The sequence below is a fragment of the Oncorhynchus gorbuscha genome, linkage group LG01 (genome assembly GCF_021184085.1).
Source record: "Oncorhynchus gorbuscha isolate QuinsamMale2020 ecotype Even-year linkage group LG01, OgorEven_v1.0, whole genome shotgun sequence".
NCBI classification, from domain to species: domain Eukaryota; kingdom Metazoa; phylum Chordata; class Actinopteri; order Salmoniformes; family Salmonidae; genus Oncorhynchus; species Oncorhynchus gorbuscha.
This window is the reverse complement of record NC_060173.1, coordinates 98393389-98410358: the sequence shown is the minus strand read 5'-3', so window position 1 is coordinate 98410358 and position 16970 is coordinate 98393389. Positions and strand designations below refer to the sequence as shown.

At 54.3% G+C, this 16970-nt stretch overlaps 1 protein-coding gene across 2 annotated transcripts in view; it reads right to left on the bottom strand.

Moving 5' to 3' along the window:
• The window catches only part of LOC124047014 (zinc finger protein 385B-like), a 188228-nt gene that overhangs the window by 108008 nt on the left and 63250 nt on the right, over window positions 1-16970 (bottom strand). Inside the window, exon 1 of one of the 2 annotated variants that reach the window (XM_046367768.1) lies at window positions 13265-13310. The exons of the other annotated variant lie outside the window; for it this stretch is intronic. The gene's annotated coding sequence lies outside the window, so the exon portion shown is untranslated. Of the gene's footprint in view, window positions 1-13264; window positions 13311-16970 lie in introns of those variants that run through there. 2 annotated transcript variants of the gene reach the window in all.

The window sequence follows — 16970 nt, the reverse complement described above, 5'->3', positions numbered from 1 at the left end:
AGGGCAGCAGTGTGTGTGTGACAGGGGAGCGGTGTGTGTGTGACAGGGCAGCGGTGTGTGTGTGACAGGGCAGCGGTGTGTGTGTGACAGGGCAGCGGTGTGTGACAGAGCAGCGGTGTATGTGAAAGGGCAGCAGTGTGTGTGTGACAGGGCAGCAGTGTGTGTGTGACAGGGCAGCAGTGTGTGTGTGACAGGGCAGCAGTGTGTGTGTGTGACAGGGCAGCGGTGTGTGTGACAGAAGAGCGGTGTGTGACAGGGCAGCAGTGTGTGTGTGACAGGGTAGCAGTGTGTGTGTGACAGGGCAGCAGTGTGTGTGTGACAGGGCAGCAGTGTGTGTGTGACAGGGCAGCAGTGTGTGTGTGACAGGGCAGCAGTGTGTGTGTGACAGAAGAGCGGTGTGTGACAGGGCAGCAGTGTGTGTGTGACAGGGCAGCAGTGTGTGTGTGACAGGGCAGCAGTGTGTGTGTGACAGGGCAGCAGTGTGTGTGTGACAGGGCAGCAATGTGTGTGTGACAGGGCAGCGGTGTGTGTGACAGAAGAGCGGTGTGTGACAGGGCAGCAGTGTGTGTGTGACAGAAGAGCGGTGTGTGACAGGGCAGCAGTGTGTGTGTGACAGGTCAGCAGTGTGTGACAGAAGAGCGGTGTGTGACAGGGCAGCAGTGTGTGACAGAGCAGCGGTGTGTGTGACAGGGCAGCAGTGTGTGACAGAGCAGCGGTGTGTGTGACAGGGCAGCAGTGTGACAGAGCAGCGTTGTGTGTGAAAGGGCAGCAGTGTGTGTGTGGCAGGGCAGCAGTGTGTGTGTGACAGGGGAGCGGTGTGTGTGTGACAGGGCAGCGGTGTGTGTGTGACAGGGCAGCGGTGTGTGACAGAGCAGCGGTGTATGTGAAAAGGGCAGCAGTGTGTGTGTGACAGGGCAGCGGTGTGTGTGACAGGGCAGCAGTGTGTGTGTGACAGGGCAGCGGTGTGTGTGTGACAGGGCAGCGGTTTGTGTGACAGGGCAGCAGTGTGTGTGACAGGGCAGCGGTGTGTGTGAAAGCGTGTGTGTGACAGCGGTGTGTGTGTGACAGAGCAGCGTTGTGTGACAGAGCAGCGGTGTGTGTGTGAAAGGGCAGCGGTGTGTGTGACAGAAGAGCGGTGTGTGTGACAGAGCAGCGGTGTGTGTGACAGAAGAGCGGTGTGTGACAGAGCAGCGGTGTGTGTGACAGGCAGCAGCGGTGTGTGACAGAGAGCGGTGTGTGTGTGACAGAGCAGCGGTGTGTGTGTGACAGGCAGCGGTGCGTGACAGAGCAGCAGTGTGTGTGTGACAGGGCAGCGGTGTGTGACAGAGCAGCGGTGTGTGTGACAGAGCAGCGGTGTGTGTGTGACAGAGCAGCGGTGTGTGTGACAGGGCAGCGGTGTGTGTGACAGGGCAGCGGTGTGTGTGACAGGCAGCGGTGTGTGTGACAGGGCAGCGGTGTGTGTGACAGGGCAGCGGTGTGTGTGACAGACAGGGCAGCGGTGTGTGACAGAGCAGCGGTGTGTGTGACAGAAGAGCAGTGTGTGTGACAGGGCAGCGGTGTGTGTGACAGGGCAGCGGTGTGTGTGACAGGGCAGCGTGTGTGTGACAGAAGAGCGGTGTGTGTGTGACAGGGCAGCGGTGTGTGTGACAGAAGAGCGGTGTGTGTGTGACAGAGCAGCGGTGTGTGTGACAGAAGCAGCGTGTGTGTGTGACAGAGCAGCGGTGTGTGTGACAGAAAGCGGTGTGTGTGTGTGAAGAGCGGTGTGTGTGTGACAGAGCAGCGGTGTGTGTGACAGAAGAGCGGTGTGTGTGTGACAGGGCAGCAGTGTGTGTGTGACAGGGCAGCAGTGTGTGTGTGACAGGGCAGCAGTGTGTGTGTGTGACAGGGCAGCAGTGTGTGTGTGACAGGGCAGCAGTGTGTGTGTGACAGAAGAGCGGTGTGTGACAGGGCAGCAGTGTGTGTGTGACAGGGCAGCAGTGTGTGTGTGACAGGGCAGCAGTGTGTGTGTGACAGGGCAGCAGTGTGTGTGTGACAGAAGAGCGGTGTGTGACAGGGCAGCAGTGTGTGTGACAGAAGAGCGGTGTGTGACAGGGCAGCAGTGTGTTACAGAAGAGCGGTGTGTGACAGGGCAGCAGTGTGTGACAGAAGAGCGGTGTGTGACAGGGCAGCAGTGTGTGACAGAGCAGATTTGTGTGTGAAAGGGCAGCAGTGTGTGTGTGGCAGGGCAGCAGTGTGTGTGTGACAGGGGAGCGGTGTGTGTGTGACAGGGCAGCGGTGTGTGTGTGACAGGGCAGCGGTGTGTGACAGAGCAGCGGTGTATGTGAAAGGGCAGCAGTGTGTGTGTGACAGGGCAGCAGTGTGTGTGTGACAGGGCAGCAGTGTGTGTGTGGCAGGGCAGCAGTGTGTGACAGAGCAGCGGTGTATGTGAAAGGGGCAGCAGTGTGTGTGTGGCAGGGCAGCAGTGTGTGTGTGACAGGGCAGCAGGCAGGGTGTGTGACAGAGCAGCGGTGTATGTGAAAGGGCAGCAGTGTGTGTGTGACAGGGCAGCAGTGTGTGTGTGACAGGGCAGCAGTGTGTGTGTGACAGGGCAGCAGTGTGTGTGTGACAGGGCAGCAGTGTGTGTGTGACAGGGCAGCAGTGTGTGTGTGACAGGGCAGCGGTGTGTGTGACAGAAGAGCGGTGTGTGACAGGGCAGCAGTGTGTGTGTGACAGGGCAGCAGTGTGTGTGTGACAGGGCAGCAGTGTGTGTGTGACAGGGCAGCAGTGTGTGTGTGACAGGGCAGCAGTGTGTGTGTGACAGGGCAGCAGTGTGTGTGTGTGACAGAAGAGCGGTGTGTGACAGGGCAGCAGTGTGTGTGACAGGGCAGCAGTGTGTGTGTGACAGGGCAGCAGTGTGTGTGTGACAGGGCAGCAGTGTGTGTGTGACAGGGCAGCAGTGTGTGTGTGACAGGGCAGCAGTGTGTGTGTGACAGGGCAGCGTGTGTGTGTGACAGAAGAGCGGTGTGTGAAGCAGCGGTGTGTGACAGGGCAGCAGTGTGTGTGTGACAGGGCAGCAGTGTGTGTGTGACAGGGCAGCAGTGTGTGTGTGACAGGGCAGCAGTGTGTGTGTGACAGGGCAGCGGTGTGTGTGTGACAGGGCAGCAGTGTGTGACAGAAGAGCGGTGTGTGACAAGGCAGCAGTGTGTGTGTGACAGGGCAGCAGTGTGTGACAGGGCAGCAGTGTGTGACAGGGCAGCAGTGTGTGACAGACAGCGGTGTGTGTGACAGGGCAGCAGTGTGACAGAGCAGCGTTGTGTGTGAAAGGGCAGCAGTGTGTGTGTGGCAGGGCAGCAGTGTGTGTGTGACAGGAGCGGTGTGTGTGTGACAGGGCAGCGGTGTGTGTGTGACAGGGCAGCGGTGTGTGACAGAGCAGCGGTGTATGTGCACAGTGTGTATGTGACAGGGCAGCGGTGTGTGTGTGACAGGGCAGCGGTTTGTGTGACAGGGCAGCGGTGTGTGTGGCAGGGCAGCGGTGTGTGTGAAAGGGCAGCGGTGTGTGTGTGACAGAGCAGCGTTGTGTGACAGAGCAGCGGTGTGTGTGAAAGGGCAGCGGTGTGTGTGAAAGGGCAGCAGTGTGTGTGTGGCAGGGCAGCAGTGTGTGTGTGACAGGGCAGCAGTGTGTGACAGAGCAGCGTTGTGTGTGAAAGGGCAGCAGTGTGTGTGTGGCAGGGCAGCAGTGTGTGTGTGACAGGGGAGCGGTGTGTGTGTGACAGGCAGCGGTGTGTGTGTGACAGGGCAGCGGTGTGTGACAGAGCAGCGGTGTGTGTGACAGGGCAGCAGTGTGTGTGTGACAGGGCAGCAGTGTGTGTGTGACAGGGCAGCAGTGTGTGTGTGGCAGGGCAGCAGTGTGTGACAGAGCAGCGGTGTATGTGAAAGGGCAGCAGTGTGTGTGTGGCAGGGCAGCAGTGTGTGTGTGACAGGGCAGCAGGCAGCGGTGTGTGACAGAGCAGCGGTGTATGTGAAAGGGCAGCAGTGTGTGTGTGACAGGGCAGCAGTGTGTGTGTGACAGGGCAGCAGTGTGTGTGTGACAGGGCAGCAGTGTGTGTGTGACAGGGCAGCAGTGTGTGTGTGACAGGGCAGCAGTGTGTGTGACAGAAGAGCGGTGTGTGACAGGGCAGCAGTGTGTGTGTGACAGGGCAGCAGTCTGTGTGTGTGACAGGGCAGCAGTGTGTGTGTGACAGGGCAGCAGTGTGTGTGTGACAGGGCAGCAGTGTGTGTGTGACAGGGCAGCAGTGTGTGTGTGACAGGGCAGCAGTGTGTGTGTGACAGGGCAGCAGTGTGTGTGTGACAGGGCAGCGGTGTGTGTGACAGAAGAGTGGTGTGTGACAGGGCAGCAGTGTGTGTGTGACAGAAGAGCGGTGTGTGACAGGGCAGCAGTGTGTGTGTGACAGGGCAGCAGTGTGTGTGTGACAGGGCAGCAGTGTGTGACAGAGCAGCGGTGTGTGTGTGACAGGGCAGCAGTGTGTGACAGGGCAGCAGTGTGTGACAGAAGAGCGGTGTGTGACAGGGCAGCAGTGTGTGTGTGACAGGGCAGCAGTGTGTGAAAGAGCAGCGGTGTGTGTGACAGGGCAGCAGTGTGTGACAGAGCAGCGGTGTGTGTGACAGGGCAGAAGTGTGACAGAGCAGCGTTGTGTGTGAAAGGGCAGCAGTGTGTGTGTGGCAGGGCAGCAGTGTGTGTGTGACAGGGGAGCGGTGTGTGTGTGACAGGGCAGCGGTGTGTGTGTGACAGGGCAGCGGTGTGTGACAGAGCAGCGGTGTATGTGAAAGGGCAGCAGTGTGTGTGTGACAGGGCAGCGGTGTGTGTGACAGGGCAGCGGTGTGTGTGTGACAGGGCAGCAGCGTGTGTGTGTGACAGGGCAGCGGTTTGTGTGACAGGGCAGCGGTGTGTGACAGGGCAGCGTGTGTGTGAAAGGGCAGCGGTGTGTGTGTGACAGAGCAGCGTTGTGTGACAGAGCAGCGTGTGTGTGAAAGGGACAGCGGTGTGTGTGACAGAAGCAGCGGTGTGTGTGACAGAGCAGCGGTGTGTGTGACAGGGCAGCGGTGTGTGACAGAGCAGCGGTGTGTGTGACAGGGCAGCGGTGTGTGACAGAGCAGCGGTGTGTGTGTGACAGAGCAGCGGTGTGTGTGTGTGACAGGGCAGCGGTGCGTGACAGGGCAGCAGTGTGTGTGTGTGACAGGGCAGCGGTGTGTGACAGAGCAGCGGTGTGTGTGACAGAGCAGCGGTGTGTGTGTGACAGGGCAGCGTGTGTGTGTGACAGAGCAGCGGTGTGTGTGACAGGGCAGCGGTGTGTGTGACAGGGCAGCGGTGTGTGTGACAGAGCAGCGGTGTGTGTGACAGGGCAGCGGTGTGTGACAGAGCAGCGGTGTGTGTGACAGGGCAGCGGTGTGTGACAGAGCAGCGGTGTGTGTGTGACAGAGCAGCGGTGTGTGTGTGACAGGGCAGCGGTGCGTGACAGAGCAGCGTGTGTGTGTGACAGGGCAGCGGTGTGTGACAGAGCAGCGGTGTGTGTGTGACAGAGCAGCGGTGTGTGTGTGACAGGGCAGCGGTGCGTGACAGAGCAGCGGTGTGTGTGTGACAGGGCAGCGGTGTGTGTGACAGGGCAGCGGTGTGTGTGACAGGGCAGCGGTGTGTGTGACAGAAGAGCGGTGTGTGTGACAGAAGAGCGGTGTGTGTGACAGAAGAGCGGTGTGTGTGTGTGACAGGGCAGCGGTGCGTGACAGAGCAGCGGTGTGTGTGACAGAGCAGCGGTGTGTGTGTGACAGGGCAGCGGTGCGTGACAGAGCAGCGGTGTGTGTGTGACAGGGCAGCGGTGTGTGACAGAGCAGCGGTGTGTGTGACAGAAGAGCGGTGTGTGTGTGACAGGGCAGCGGTGTGTGTGTGACAGGGCAGCGGTGCGTGACAGAGCAGCGGTGTGTGTGTGACAGAGCAGCGGTGTGTGTGTGACAGGGCAGCGGTGTGTGTGTGACAGGGCAGCAGTGCGTGACAGAGCAGCGGTGTGTGTGTGACAGGGCAGCAGTGTGTGACAGAGCAGCGGTGTGTGTGTGACAGGGCAGCAGTGTGTGACAGAGCAGCGGTGTGTGTGTGACAGGGCAGCAGTGTGTGTGTGACAGGGCAGCAGTGTGTGTGTGACAGGGCAGCAGTGTGTGACAGAGCAGCGTTGTGTGTGAAAGGGCAGCAGTGTGTGTGTGACAGGGCAGCAGTGTGTGTGTGACAGGGGAGCGGTGTGTGTGTGACAGGGCAGCGGTGTGTGTGTGACAGGCAGCGGTGTGTGACAGAGCAGCGGTGTGTGACAGAGCAGCGGTGTGTGTGAAAGGGCAGCAGTGTGTGTGTGACAGGGCAGCGGTGTGTGTGACAGGGCAGCGGTGTGTGTGTGACAGGGCAGCGGTGTGTGTGTGACAGGGCAGCGGTTTGTGTGACAGGGCAGCGGTGTGTGTGACAGGGCAGCGGTGTGTGTGAAAGGGCAGCGGTGTGTGTGTGACAGAGCAGCGTTGTGTGACAGAGCAGCGGTGTGTGTGAAAGGGCAGCGGTGTGTGTGACAGAAGAGCGGTGTGTGTGACAGAGCAGCGGTGTGTGTGACAGGGCAGCGGTGTGTGACAGAGCAGCGGTGTGTGTGACAGGGCAGCGGTGTGTGACAGAGCAGCGGTGTGTGTGTGACAGAGCAGCGGTGTGTGTGTGACAGGGCAGCGGTGCGTGACAGAGCAGCGGTGTGTGTGTGTGACAGGGCAGCGGTGTGTGACAGAGCAGCGGTGTGTGTGACAGAGCAGCGGTGTGTGTGTGACAGGGCAGCGGTGTGTGTGACAGAGCAGCGGTGTGTGTGACAGGGCAGCGGTGTGTGTGACAGGGCAGCGGTGTGTGTGACAGAGCAGCGGTGTGTGTGACAGGGCAGCGGTGTGTGACAGAGCAGCGGTGTGTGTGACAGGGCAGCGGTGTGTGACAGAGCAGCGGTGTGTGTGTGACAGAGCAGCGGTGTGTGTGTGACAGGGCAGCGGTGCGTGACAGAGCAGCGGTGTGTGTGTGACAGGGCAGCGGTGTGTGACAGAGCAGCGGTGTGTGTGTGACAGAGCAGCGGTGTGTGTGTGACAGGGCAGCGGTGCGTGACAGAGCAGCGGTGTGTGTGTGACAGGGCAGCGGTGTGTGTGACAGGGCAGCGGTGTGTGTGACAGGGCAGCGGTGTGTGTGACAGAAGAGCGGTGTGTGTGACAGAAGAGCGGTGTGTGTGACAGAAGAGCGGTGTGTGTGTGTGACAGGGCAGCGGTGCGTGACAGAGCAGCGGTGTGTGTGACAGAGCAGCGGTGTGTGTATGACAGGGCAGCGGTGCGTGACAGAGCAGCGGTGTGTGTGTGACAGGGCAGCGGTGTGTGACAGAGCAGCGGTGTGTGTGACAGAAGAGCGGTGTGTGTGTGACAGGGCAGCGGTGTGTGTGTGACAGGGCAGCGGTGCGTGACAGAGCAGCGGTGTGTGTGTGACAGAGCAGCGGTGTGTGTGTGACAGGGCAGCGGTGTGTGTGTGACAGGGCAGCAGTGCGTGACAGAGCAGCGGTGTGTGTGTGACAGGGCAGCAGTGTGTGACAGAGCAGCGGTGTGTGTGTGACAGGGCAGCAGTGTGTGACAGAGCAGCGGTGTGTGTGTGACAGGGCAGCAGTGTGTGTGTGACAGGGCAGCAGTGTGTGTGTGACAGGGCAGCAGTGTGTGACAGAGCAGCGTTGTGTGTGAAAGGGCAGCAGTGTGTGTGTGACAGGGCAGCAGTGTGTGTGTGACAGGGGAGCGGTGTGTGTGTGACAGGGCAGCGGTGTGTGTGTGACAGGCAGCGGTGTGTGACAGAGCAGCGGTGTGTGACAGAGCAGCGGTGTGTGTGAAAGGGCAGCAGTGTGTGTGTGACAGGGCAGCGGTGTGTGTGTGACAGGGCAGCAGTGTGTGACAGAGCAGTGGTGTGTGTGTGACAGGGCAGCAGTGTGTGTGTGACAGGGCAGCAGTGTGTGTGTGACAGGGCAGCAGTGTGTGACAGAGCAGCGGTGTGTGTGAAAGGGCAGCGGTGTGTGTGACAGAAGAGCGGTGTGTGTGACAGAGCAGCGGTGTGTGTGACAGAAGTGCGGTGTGTGTGACAGAGCAGCGGTGTGTGTGTGACAGGGCAGCGGTGTGTGTGTGACGGGGCAGCGGTGTGTGTGACAGGGCAGCGGTGTGTGTGACAGGGCAGAGGCGTGTGACAGAACAGTGGTGTGTGTGAAAGGGCAGCGGTGTGTGACAGAGCAGCGTTGTGTGACAGAGCAGCGGTGTGTGTGAAAGGGCAGCGCTGTGTGTGTGACAGGGCAGCGGTGTGTGACAGAGCAGCGGAGTGTGTGATAGGGCAGCGGTGTGTGTGTGACAGGGCAGCGGTGTGTGTGACAGGGCAGCGGTGTGTGTGTGACAGGGCAGCGGTGTGTGACAGAGCAGCGGAGTGTGTGACAGGGCAGCGGTGTGTGACAGGGCAGCGGTGTGTGACAGAGCAGCGGAGTGTGTGACAGAGCAGCGGAGTGTGACAGGGCAGCGGTGTGTGACAGAGCAGCGGAGTGTGTGACAGAGCAGCGGTGTGTGACAGGGCAGCGGTGTGTGACAGAGCAGCGGAGTGTGTGACAGGGCAGCGGTGTGTGTGACAGGGCAGCGGTGTGTGACAGAGCAGCGGTGTGTGTGACAGGGCAGCGGTGTGTGTGTGACAGGGCAGCGGTGTGTGTGTGACAGGGCAGCGGTGTGTGTGTGACAGGGCAGCAGTGTGTGACAGAGCAGCGGTGTGTGTGTGACAGGGCAGCAGTGTGTGTGTGACAGGGCAGCAGTGTGTGTGTGACAGGGCAGCGGTGTGTGTGTGACAGGGCAGCGGTGTGTGTGTGACAGGGCAGCAGTGTGTGACAGGGCAGCAGTGTGTGACAGGGCAGCGGTGTGTGTGTGACAGGGCAGCGGTGTGTGTGTGACAGGGCAGCGGTGTGTGTGTGACAGGGCAGCAGTGTGTGTGTGACAGGGCAGCGGTGTGTGTGTGACAGGGCAGCGGTGTGTGTGTGACAGGGCAGCAGTGTGTGACAGAGCAGCGGTGTGTGTGTGACAGGGCAGCAGTGTGTGACAGAGCAGTGGTGTGTGTGTGACAGGGCAGCAGTGTGTGTGTGACAGGGCAGCAGTGTGTGTGTGACAGGGCAGCAGTGTGTGACAGAGCAGCGTTGTGTGTGAAAGGGCAGCAGTGTGTGTGTGACAGGGCAGCAGTGTGTGTGTGACAGGGGAGCGGTGTGTGTGTGACAGGGCAGCGGTGTGTGTGTGACAGGCAGCGGTGTGTGACAGAGCAGCGGTGTGTGACAGAGCAGCGGTGTGTGTGAAAGGGCAGCAGTGTGTGTGTGACAGGGCAGCAGTGTGTGTGTGACAGGGCAGCGGTGTGTGTGTGACAGGGCAGCAGTGTGTGACAGAGCAGTGGTGTGTGAGTGACAGGGCAGCAGTGTGTGTGTGACAGGGCAGCAGTGTGTGTGTGACAGGGCAGCAGTGTGTGACAGAGCAGCGGTGTGTGTGAAAGGGCAGCGGTGTGTGTGACAGAAGAGCGGTGTGTGTGACAGAGCAGCGGTGTGTGTGACAGAAGAGCGGTGTGTGTGACAGAGCAGCGGTGTGTGTGTGACAGGGCAGCGGTGTGTGTGTGACGGGGCAGCGGTGTGTGTGACAGGGCAGAGGCGTGTGACAGAACAGCGGTGTGTGTGAAAGGGCAGCGGTGTGTGACAGAGCAGCGTTGTGTGACAGAGCAGCGGTGTGTGTGAAAGGGCAGCGGTGTGTGTGTGACAGGGCAGCGGTGTGTGACAGAGCAGCGGAGTGTGTGATAGGGCAGCGGTGTGTGTGTGACAGGGCAGCGGTGTGTGTGACAGGGCAGCGGTGTGTGTGTGACAGGGCAGCGGTGTGTGACAGAGCAGCGGAGTGTGTGACAGGGCAGCGGTGTGTGACAGGGCAGCGGTGTGTGACAGAGCAGCGGAGTGTGTGACAGAGCAGCGGAGTGTGACAGGGCAGCGGTGTGTGACAGAGCAGCGGAGTGTGTGACAGAGCAGCGGTGTGTGACAGGGCAGCGGTGTGTGACAGAGCAGCGGAGTGTGTGACAGGGCAGCGGTGTGTGTGACAGGGCAGCGGTGTGTGACAGAGCAGCGGTGTGTGTGACAGGGCAGCGGTGTGTGTGTGACAGGGCAGCGGTGTGTGTGTGACAGGGCAGCGGTGTGTGTGTGTGTGACAGGGCAGCGGTGTGTGTGTGACAGGGCAGCGGTGTGTGTGACAGGGCAGCGGTGTGTGTGACAGGGCAGCGGTGTGTGTGTGTGTGACAGGGCAGCGGTGTTTGTGTGTGACAGGGCAGCGGTGTGTGTGACAGGGCAGCGGTGTATGTATGTGTGTGACAGGGCAGCGGTGTGTGTGACAGGGCAGCGGTGTTTGTGTGTGTGACAGGGCAGCGGTGTGTGTGTGACAGGGCAGCGGTATGTGTATGTGACAGGGCAGCGGTGTGTGTGTGTGTGTGTGTGTGTGTGTGTGTGTGTGTGTGTGTGTGTGTGTGTGTGTGTGTGTGTGTGTGTGTGTGTGTGTGTGTGTGTGTGTGTGTGTGTGTGTGTGTGTGTGTGTGTGTGTGTGTGTGACAGGGCAGTGGGGAGCTGAAGTGACACTTTGGCACACACAGCTGGATTACTTTTGCTGGACCCCAATGGGTAATGATCAAAAGACACACAAACACACATACTGTAATCACACACAAACGCACATACTGTATACACACACATCGTATATACACACAAACACACATACTGTATACACACACATGCACACATACTGTATATACACACACACACACACACACACATTCTGTATACACACACATGCACACATACTGTATACACACACATACACGCACACAAACACACACTGTATTCACACACATGCACAGGCACACACACACACACACACAAACACACACACACACATACGAGCTCCCACGCACACACTCATGCTCATTCACACACACAGATCTAACTGAATTATAACTGAGAATAAAAAAAGGAATAAAAACTGCAGCTACACAACATTTGCGACACAGTTTGATCAACTAAACCCACAAGACCTGAATATGAACACAGATGTAAAATATTTGGTTGCATGAAACACCACAGAATGTAACCAGTTGGCCCACATTTCACATGACTGTTATTCTACTCATCTATTCAGTGATCATAATGATTAGTATAAACGCGGCTTCCACTATCAATGCCTCCCTGATGATAACAGAAACTATTGTAGGCTCTGAATTTGTGAATCCAAAACCCAACAGAGAATTAACTAAATAATTCCACCCCTGAGGGCCTCTAAAGTAGTTAAAACAACCTCAGTTCTAAAAATACTACTCCTCAATACCCATCCAACCCCCTGCCTTCCATAGCCAGAGGCTTCCAGTGCCAAAGAGCGTGTTCACCACATAACTACGATGTGTGTGTGTGTGTGTGTGTGTGTGTGTGTGTGTGTGTGTGTGTGTGTGTGTGTGTGTGTGTGTGTGTGTGTGTGTGTGTGTGTGTGTGTGTGTGTGTGTGTGTTCACTCGTGTGTGTGTGTGTGTGTGTGTGTGTGTGTGTGTGTGTGTGTGTGTGTGTGTGTGTGTGTGTGTGTGTGTGTGTGTGTGTGTGTGTGTGTGTGTGTGTGTGTGTGTGTGTGTGTGTGGACGATGAGTGCTCGTCACACATCATAGCCTCTCACATTAACCCAGGCTCAGCACAAAGTCTGCTCTGTCCCTCGTGGACACACACACACATGCAAAAACAAATGCACCCACACACACATACACACAGCGGGTCTACTCTGCGTCCCCTATGGGCTCTCTCTCTGTCTCTTTGTGTCTCTCTTTCTCTCTCTGTCTCTCTCTCTCTCTCTCTCTGTGTGTCTCTCTTTCTGTCTGTCTGTCTGTCTGTCTGTCTGTCTGTCTGTCTGTCTGTCTGTCTGTCTGTCTGTCTGTCTGTCTGTCTGTCTGTCTGTCTGTCTGTCTGTCTGTCTGTCTGTCTGTCTGTCTGTCTGTCTGTCTGTCTGTCTGTCTGTCTGTCTGTCTGTCTGTCTGTCTGTCTGTCTGTCTGTCTGTCTGTCTCTCTCTCTCTCTCTCTCTCTCTCTCTCTCTCTCTCTCTCTCTCTCTCTCTCTCTCTCTCTCTCTCTCTGTCTCTCTCTCTGTGTCTCTCTGTGTGTCTCTCTCTCCCTCTCTCTCTCTCTCTCTCTCTCTCTCTCTCTCTCTCTCTCTCTCTCTCTCTCTCTCTCTCTCTCTCTCTCTCTCCCTCTGTGTGTCTCTCTCTCTGTGTATCTCTCTCTCTGTGTCTCTCTCTCCCTCTCTCTCTGTCTCTCTCTGTCTCGCTCTCTCTCCGTGTCTCTATCTGTGTCTCACTCTCTCTCTCCCTCTCTGTCTCTCCCTCTCTCTGTGTTATGAAAACCTGGGACACATCCTATCACATCTTCTCCTTGTCCCAGACAGACTAAACTGTAAGGCATCATTAACCTACCAGTCCAAAAGAGCGCGATAAGAATGGATGGAATATTTCATCCTCGTTATTCTTCTTTAGCAACTTTTGGTGTCAAGAAGGTGAACAAGAAGTAATACACGTGGACAGTTAAAATCCAAACAAGGAAGTGTCTGAGTAAATCTCTGGGTTCAACAAAGATCGACACGCATCATACCATGCATGTAAGATGTCACGTATTTATCATTATAATACATAAGCTCAAAACACAAACCACAATCACATGAATAGTCAACAGATTTGTAAAAACATGATCAGTGACAGCAGGAGAGCCAGAGATAAAAACTGCTAGTAATAATCTAAAAAACTGTACACATATAGTAATTACCCACAGATAATGGATAGTAAAGTCCCTTACCTCTGCTAAAGAAGCTGGTCCACATTTTCACTAACAACAATCTCTTCTCTTTGCAGCCAGATTTTGTTCTCTTCTTTGATAGAGATAATAAAAAAAAGAAACTAAAGAATCGAGAGAGAGAGAGAGTCCAGGAGAGAGAGAGTCCAGGAGAGAGAGAATCCAGGGGAGAGAGAGAGAGAGAATCCAGGAGAGAGAGAGAGAGAGAGAATCCAGGAGAGAGAGAATCCAGGAGAGAGAGAATCTAGGATAGAGAACGTGCAGCTCTGTGTGCAGAGTGCTAGTGCTGGTTGTGCGCCTCAGCCTCTTATCCTCTATGTGACAATAGACTTTAGGATCAATACTGCACCTTCACAGATCCTCAGCCGCTGCCTCGTTCCCCCTCTCAATGGAAAGCCCCCACACTCCGACAGCATGCAAGCTAGAGCAGCAGACAGGCAGACGCAAGCAGCACCCATTTGTGAGGAGGAGGAGGATGAGGAGGATGAGGAGGAGAGAAGAAAATCAGACGAGCACCAGTGAGTGATTTCACTTGCAGTTCTTGATGTTTGTTGTAATGAAGCGACCACGAGGTGAAGAGGAGGGATGGAAAGAAAACATCTTGTTTTCCTCCTTTTCTGATTCACTCATTCTCTTTCTATCGTTTCCTCCCTCTCTTATTTATTTTCTCTCTCTCTCTTTTCTTTCTCCCTCTGTGTCTTCTCTCTCTCTACTCTCGCTCTATCTGTCTCCATGTCTGTGTCTGTCTCTTTCTCTCTTTCTCTGTCTTTCTCTTCCCTCTCACACTCAGACCCAGCTAAACCAAACCAGACTAATGTATTTTGATAAATGGCTCTGCGGCTTTTCCCCACACAACCCAATGCTGTCAGACCATCAACCAGCCGCTGACAATAATGCGTTCCATTTCTGGTCCACCTTCTAAACAGGTGAGACCAGACTAAATGGATGAGTTGTAAAAAATGAAATGTCACACAACCATGAAACACAGAGTGAAATAACCAAAGGAGTGAATCCTTCCTACTAGTTAGGCTAGAGGCTGACGTGAATCCTTCCTACTAGTTAGGCTAGAGGCTGACGTGAATCCTTCCTACTAGTTAGGCTAGAGGCTGACGTGAATCCTTCCTACTAGTTAGGCTAGAGGCTGACGTGAATCCTTCCTACTAGTTAGGCTAGAGGCTAGAGTGAATCCTTCCTACTAGTTAGGCTTGAGGCTGACGTGAATCCTTCCTACTAGTTAGGCTAGAGGCTAGAGTGAATCCTTCCTACTAGTTAGGCTAGAGGCTGACGTGAATCCTTCCTACTAGTTAGGCTAGAGGCTAGAGTGAATCCTTCCTACTAGTTAGGCTAGAGGCTGACGTGAATCCTTCCTACTAGTTAGGCTAGAGGCTGACGTGAATCCTTCCTACTAGTTAGGCTAGAGGCTGAAGTGAATCCTTCCTACTAGTTAGGCTAGAGGTTGAAGTGAATCCTTCCTACTAGTTAGGCTCGAGGCTGAAATGAATCCTTCCTACTAATTAGGCTAGAGACTGAAGTGAATCCTTCCTACTAGTTAGGCTCGAGGCTGAAATGAATCCTTCCTACTAGTTAGGCTAGAGGCTAGAGTGAATCCTTCCTACTAGTTAGGCTAGAGGCTAGAGGGAATCCTTCCTACTAGTTAGGCTAGAGGCTAGAGTGAATCTTTCCTACTAGTTAGGCTAGAGGCTAGAGTGAATCCTGTCTACTAGTTAGGCTAGAGGCTAGAGTGAATCCTTCCTACTTGTTAGGCTAGAGGCTAGAGTGAATCCTTCCTACTAGTTAGGCTAGAGGCTAGAGTGAATCCTTCCTACTAGTTAGGCTAGAGGCTAGAGTGAATCCTTCCTACTAGTTAGGCTAGAGGCTAGAGTGAATCCTTCCTACTAGTTAGGCTAGAGGCTAGAGTGAATAAAGTGATAAAAAAAAATTCCATAACCCAACTCCCCCTGAAACACCCTCGGAGGGTGGGGTCACGGCCAGGGTTTGCCATTATCAACGGTGACTGTTACGTTCCCCAGTTTCTGTGTTGTGGGTTTGTATGTGTGTGTATTTCAAGAAATGGCTTCCTGGATTCCTAAAGCAGCTGATTGGTCGGCCCCATCGTTGATTGGAGCTCTGACCCCTCCCTCTCATCAGGGGAAACAGCTGTCTCTTCAATTACCAACTCCTTCTCCAGCTTGATAAAAGCCAGTGTTCCTCCCCCAGGGAGGAGAGCTTCTTTTTATGTCCGATGTTGGTTGTTGGTTAGTGAAGTTTTGTTGATAATATTTTGTAGCCGCTCCTTCAGAGATATGTGTATGCCAATAGGACCTAGTGTTTTTGGTTATTGAAATTTCACGCTTAAGAGTATTGGGAAATTATTCTGTGTTTCATATGTTCCCGGGGGGGAAGGGAAACGCACCTTGGGAGTGTTTAGGCAAGAGGCCTGCGTGCATGCATAACCCGTAGTATTTAATCTGTCTACTAATCTGCACACTAGTTAAGACCTGGGCGGACCACCCCCTGTATTTTGGTCAGTGCGCCAGGTGGTGCTAAAGGTTAGGTTAGAAGTAGGAAGTTAAGAGAGGGGACTCCTTAACTTTTACGTTCTTTGCTTTGGTTCCATCCAGCCCCTTTTCCCCACATTACCGTGTGTTAGGAATAATAAATTCCCTGTAAATGGTATTTTTCTCTGCCTCTGTTGTCCTTCCCCGCAACTACGATCACATACTTTTTTCACTCTCCGGGAAGTTGTGATGTAGCGGGGTGTTACGTTCCCTCCAAGAGGTGTACGTAACAGCGACCCTGGAGCAATTAGGATTAAGTGCCTTGCTCAAGGACACATCAGCAGATATTTCACCTTGTTAACTCTAGGATTTGAACTAGTGACCTTTCGGTTACTGCCCCAACATTCTAACTGCTAGTGTGTGTGTCACTGGTGCCATCAGCTGCCAGACAGAAGTATGTAACTGAATACTAGACCCTGATAGACAGGACAGGCCTACTCCTAATGTTAAAGCACGATATCATGGTTTCATCCACTCACCATTCTCAAGGTCTATGTGTATGTCTGGCAGGCACCTGCTCATAAAGCATTTATTTGACATGACATTTAAGAGGCTTTTCAGGAACATAGTACAAGCTGTCATCAGATTTAGTTTAATGCATGTGTCCTAAATAGCACATATTCAAATATACATTTGAAATAAATCTGTTAATGTCAGCGCAGTAATGTGATGCATTTTGAAAAAGGCAGCGCAGGTGAGTTGAAAGGAAACTAAGTATGACTATAAACAGGTGAGTTGAAAGGAAACTAAGTATGACTATAAACAGGTGAGTTGAAAGGAAACTAAGTATGACTATAAACAGGTGAGTTGAAAGGAAACTAAGTATGACTATAAACAGGTGAGTTGAAAGGAAACTAAGTATGACTATAAACAGGTGAGTTGAAAGGAAACTAAGTATGATTATAAACAGGTGAGTTGAAAGGAAACTAAGTATGACTATAAACAAGAGTAAAAGAAAAGGCATGAAGCTTTCAACATGATTTACTCTCCATTCTTTCTCTCTGCAGGGAGATAAGGACATCCCATCTTTGTTCTAGCAGCTGAGCTAACAGCTTGTTGGTGAAGTGTCTTCTAACATGGTGGACTATTCAGAAGTGGCCAACGTGTTACGTGCTGTAATATCCTTCCGTAAAGAATTGTCAATAGGCTACAATATCTTTGTCAAAAGCGATCATCTCAAAAGAGCTATTCAAACAAAATTCATATACATTACTGTTTCAGGAGGTGACAGCTGCTCAACAACATTCTAGGAGACTGACTAGCACACTACTCGGCTCAACGCCAGCTCTACTAAGTCACGCCTCTGAATCGTCAATGAGAATACAGTGTGATGTCTGGGATAGCACCACAAGACTAGTACACGACTGAATGAAACGCAGCTGTAACACATTCGTGTTTGTTGGTTTGTTTGTTTTGTGTAATCATGTCAAGATATACAGATAAATGGATGGATGAATTGATGGATGAATAGACAGACGGTGGAATGGAGATGGGAAC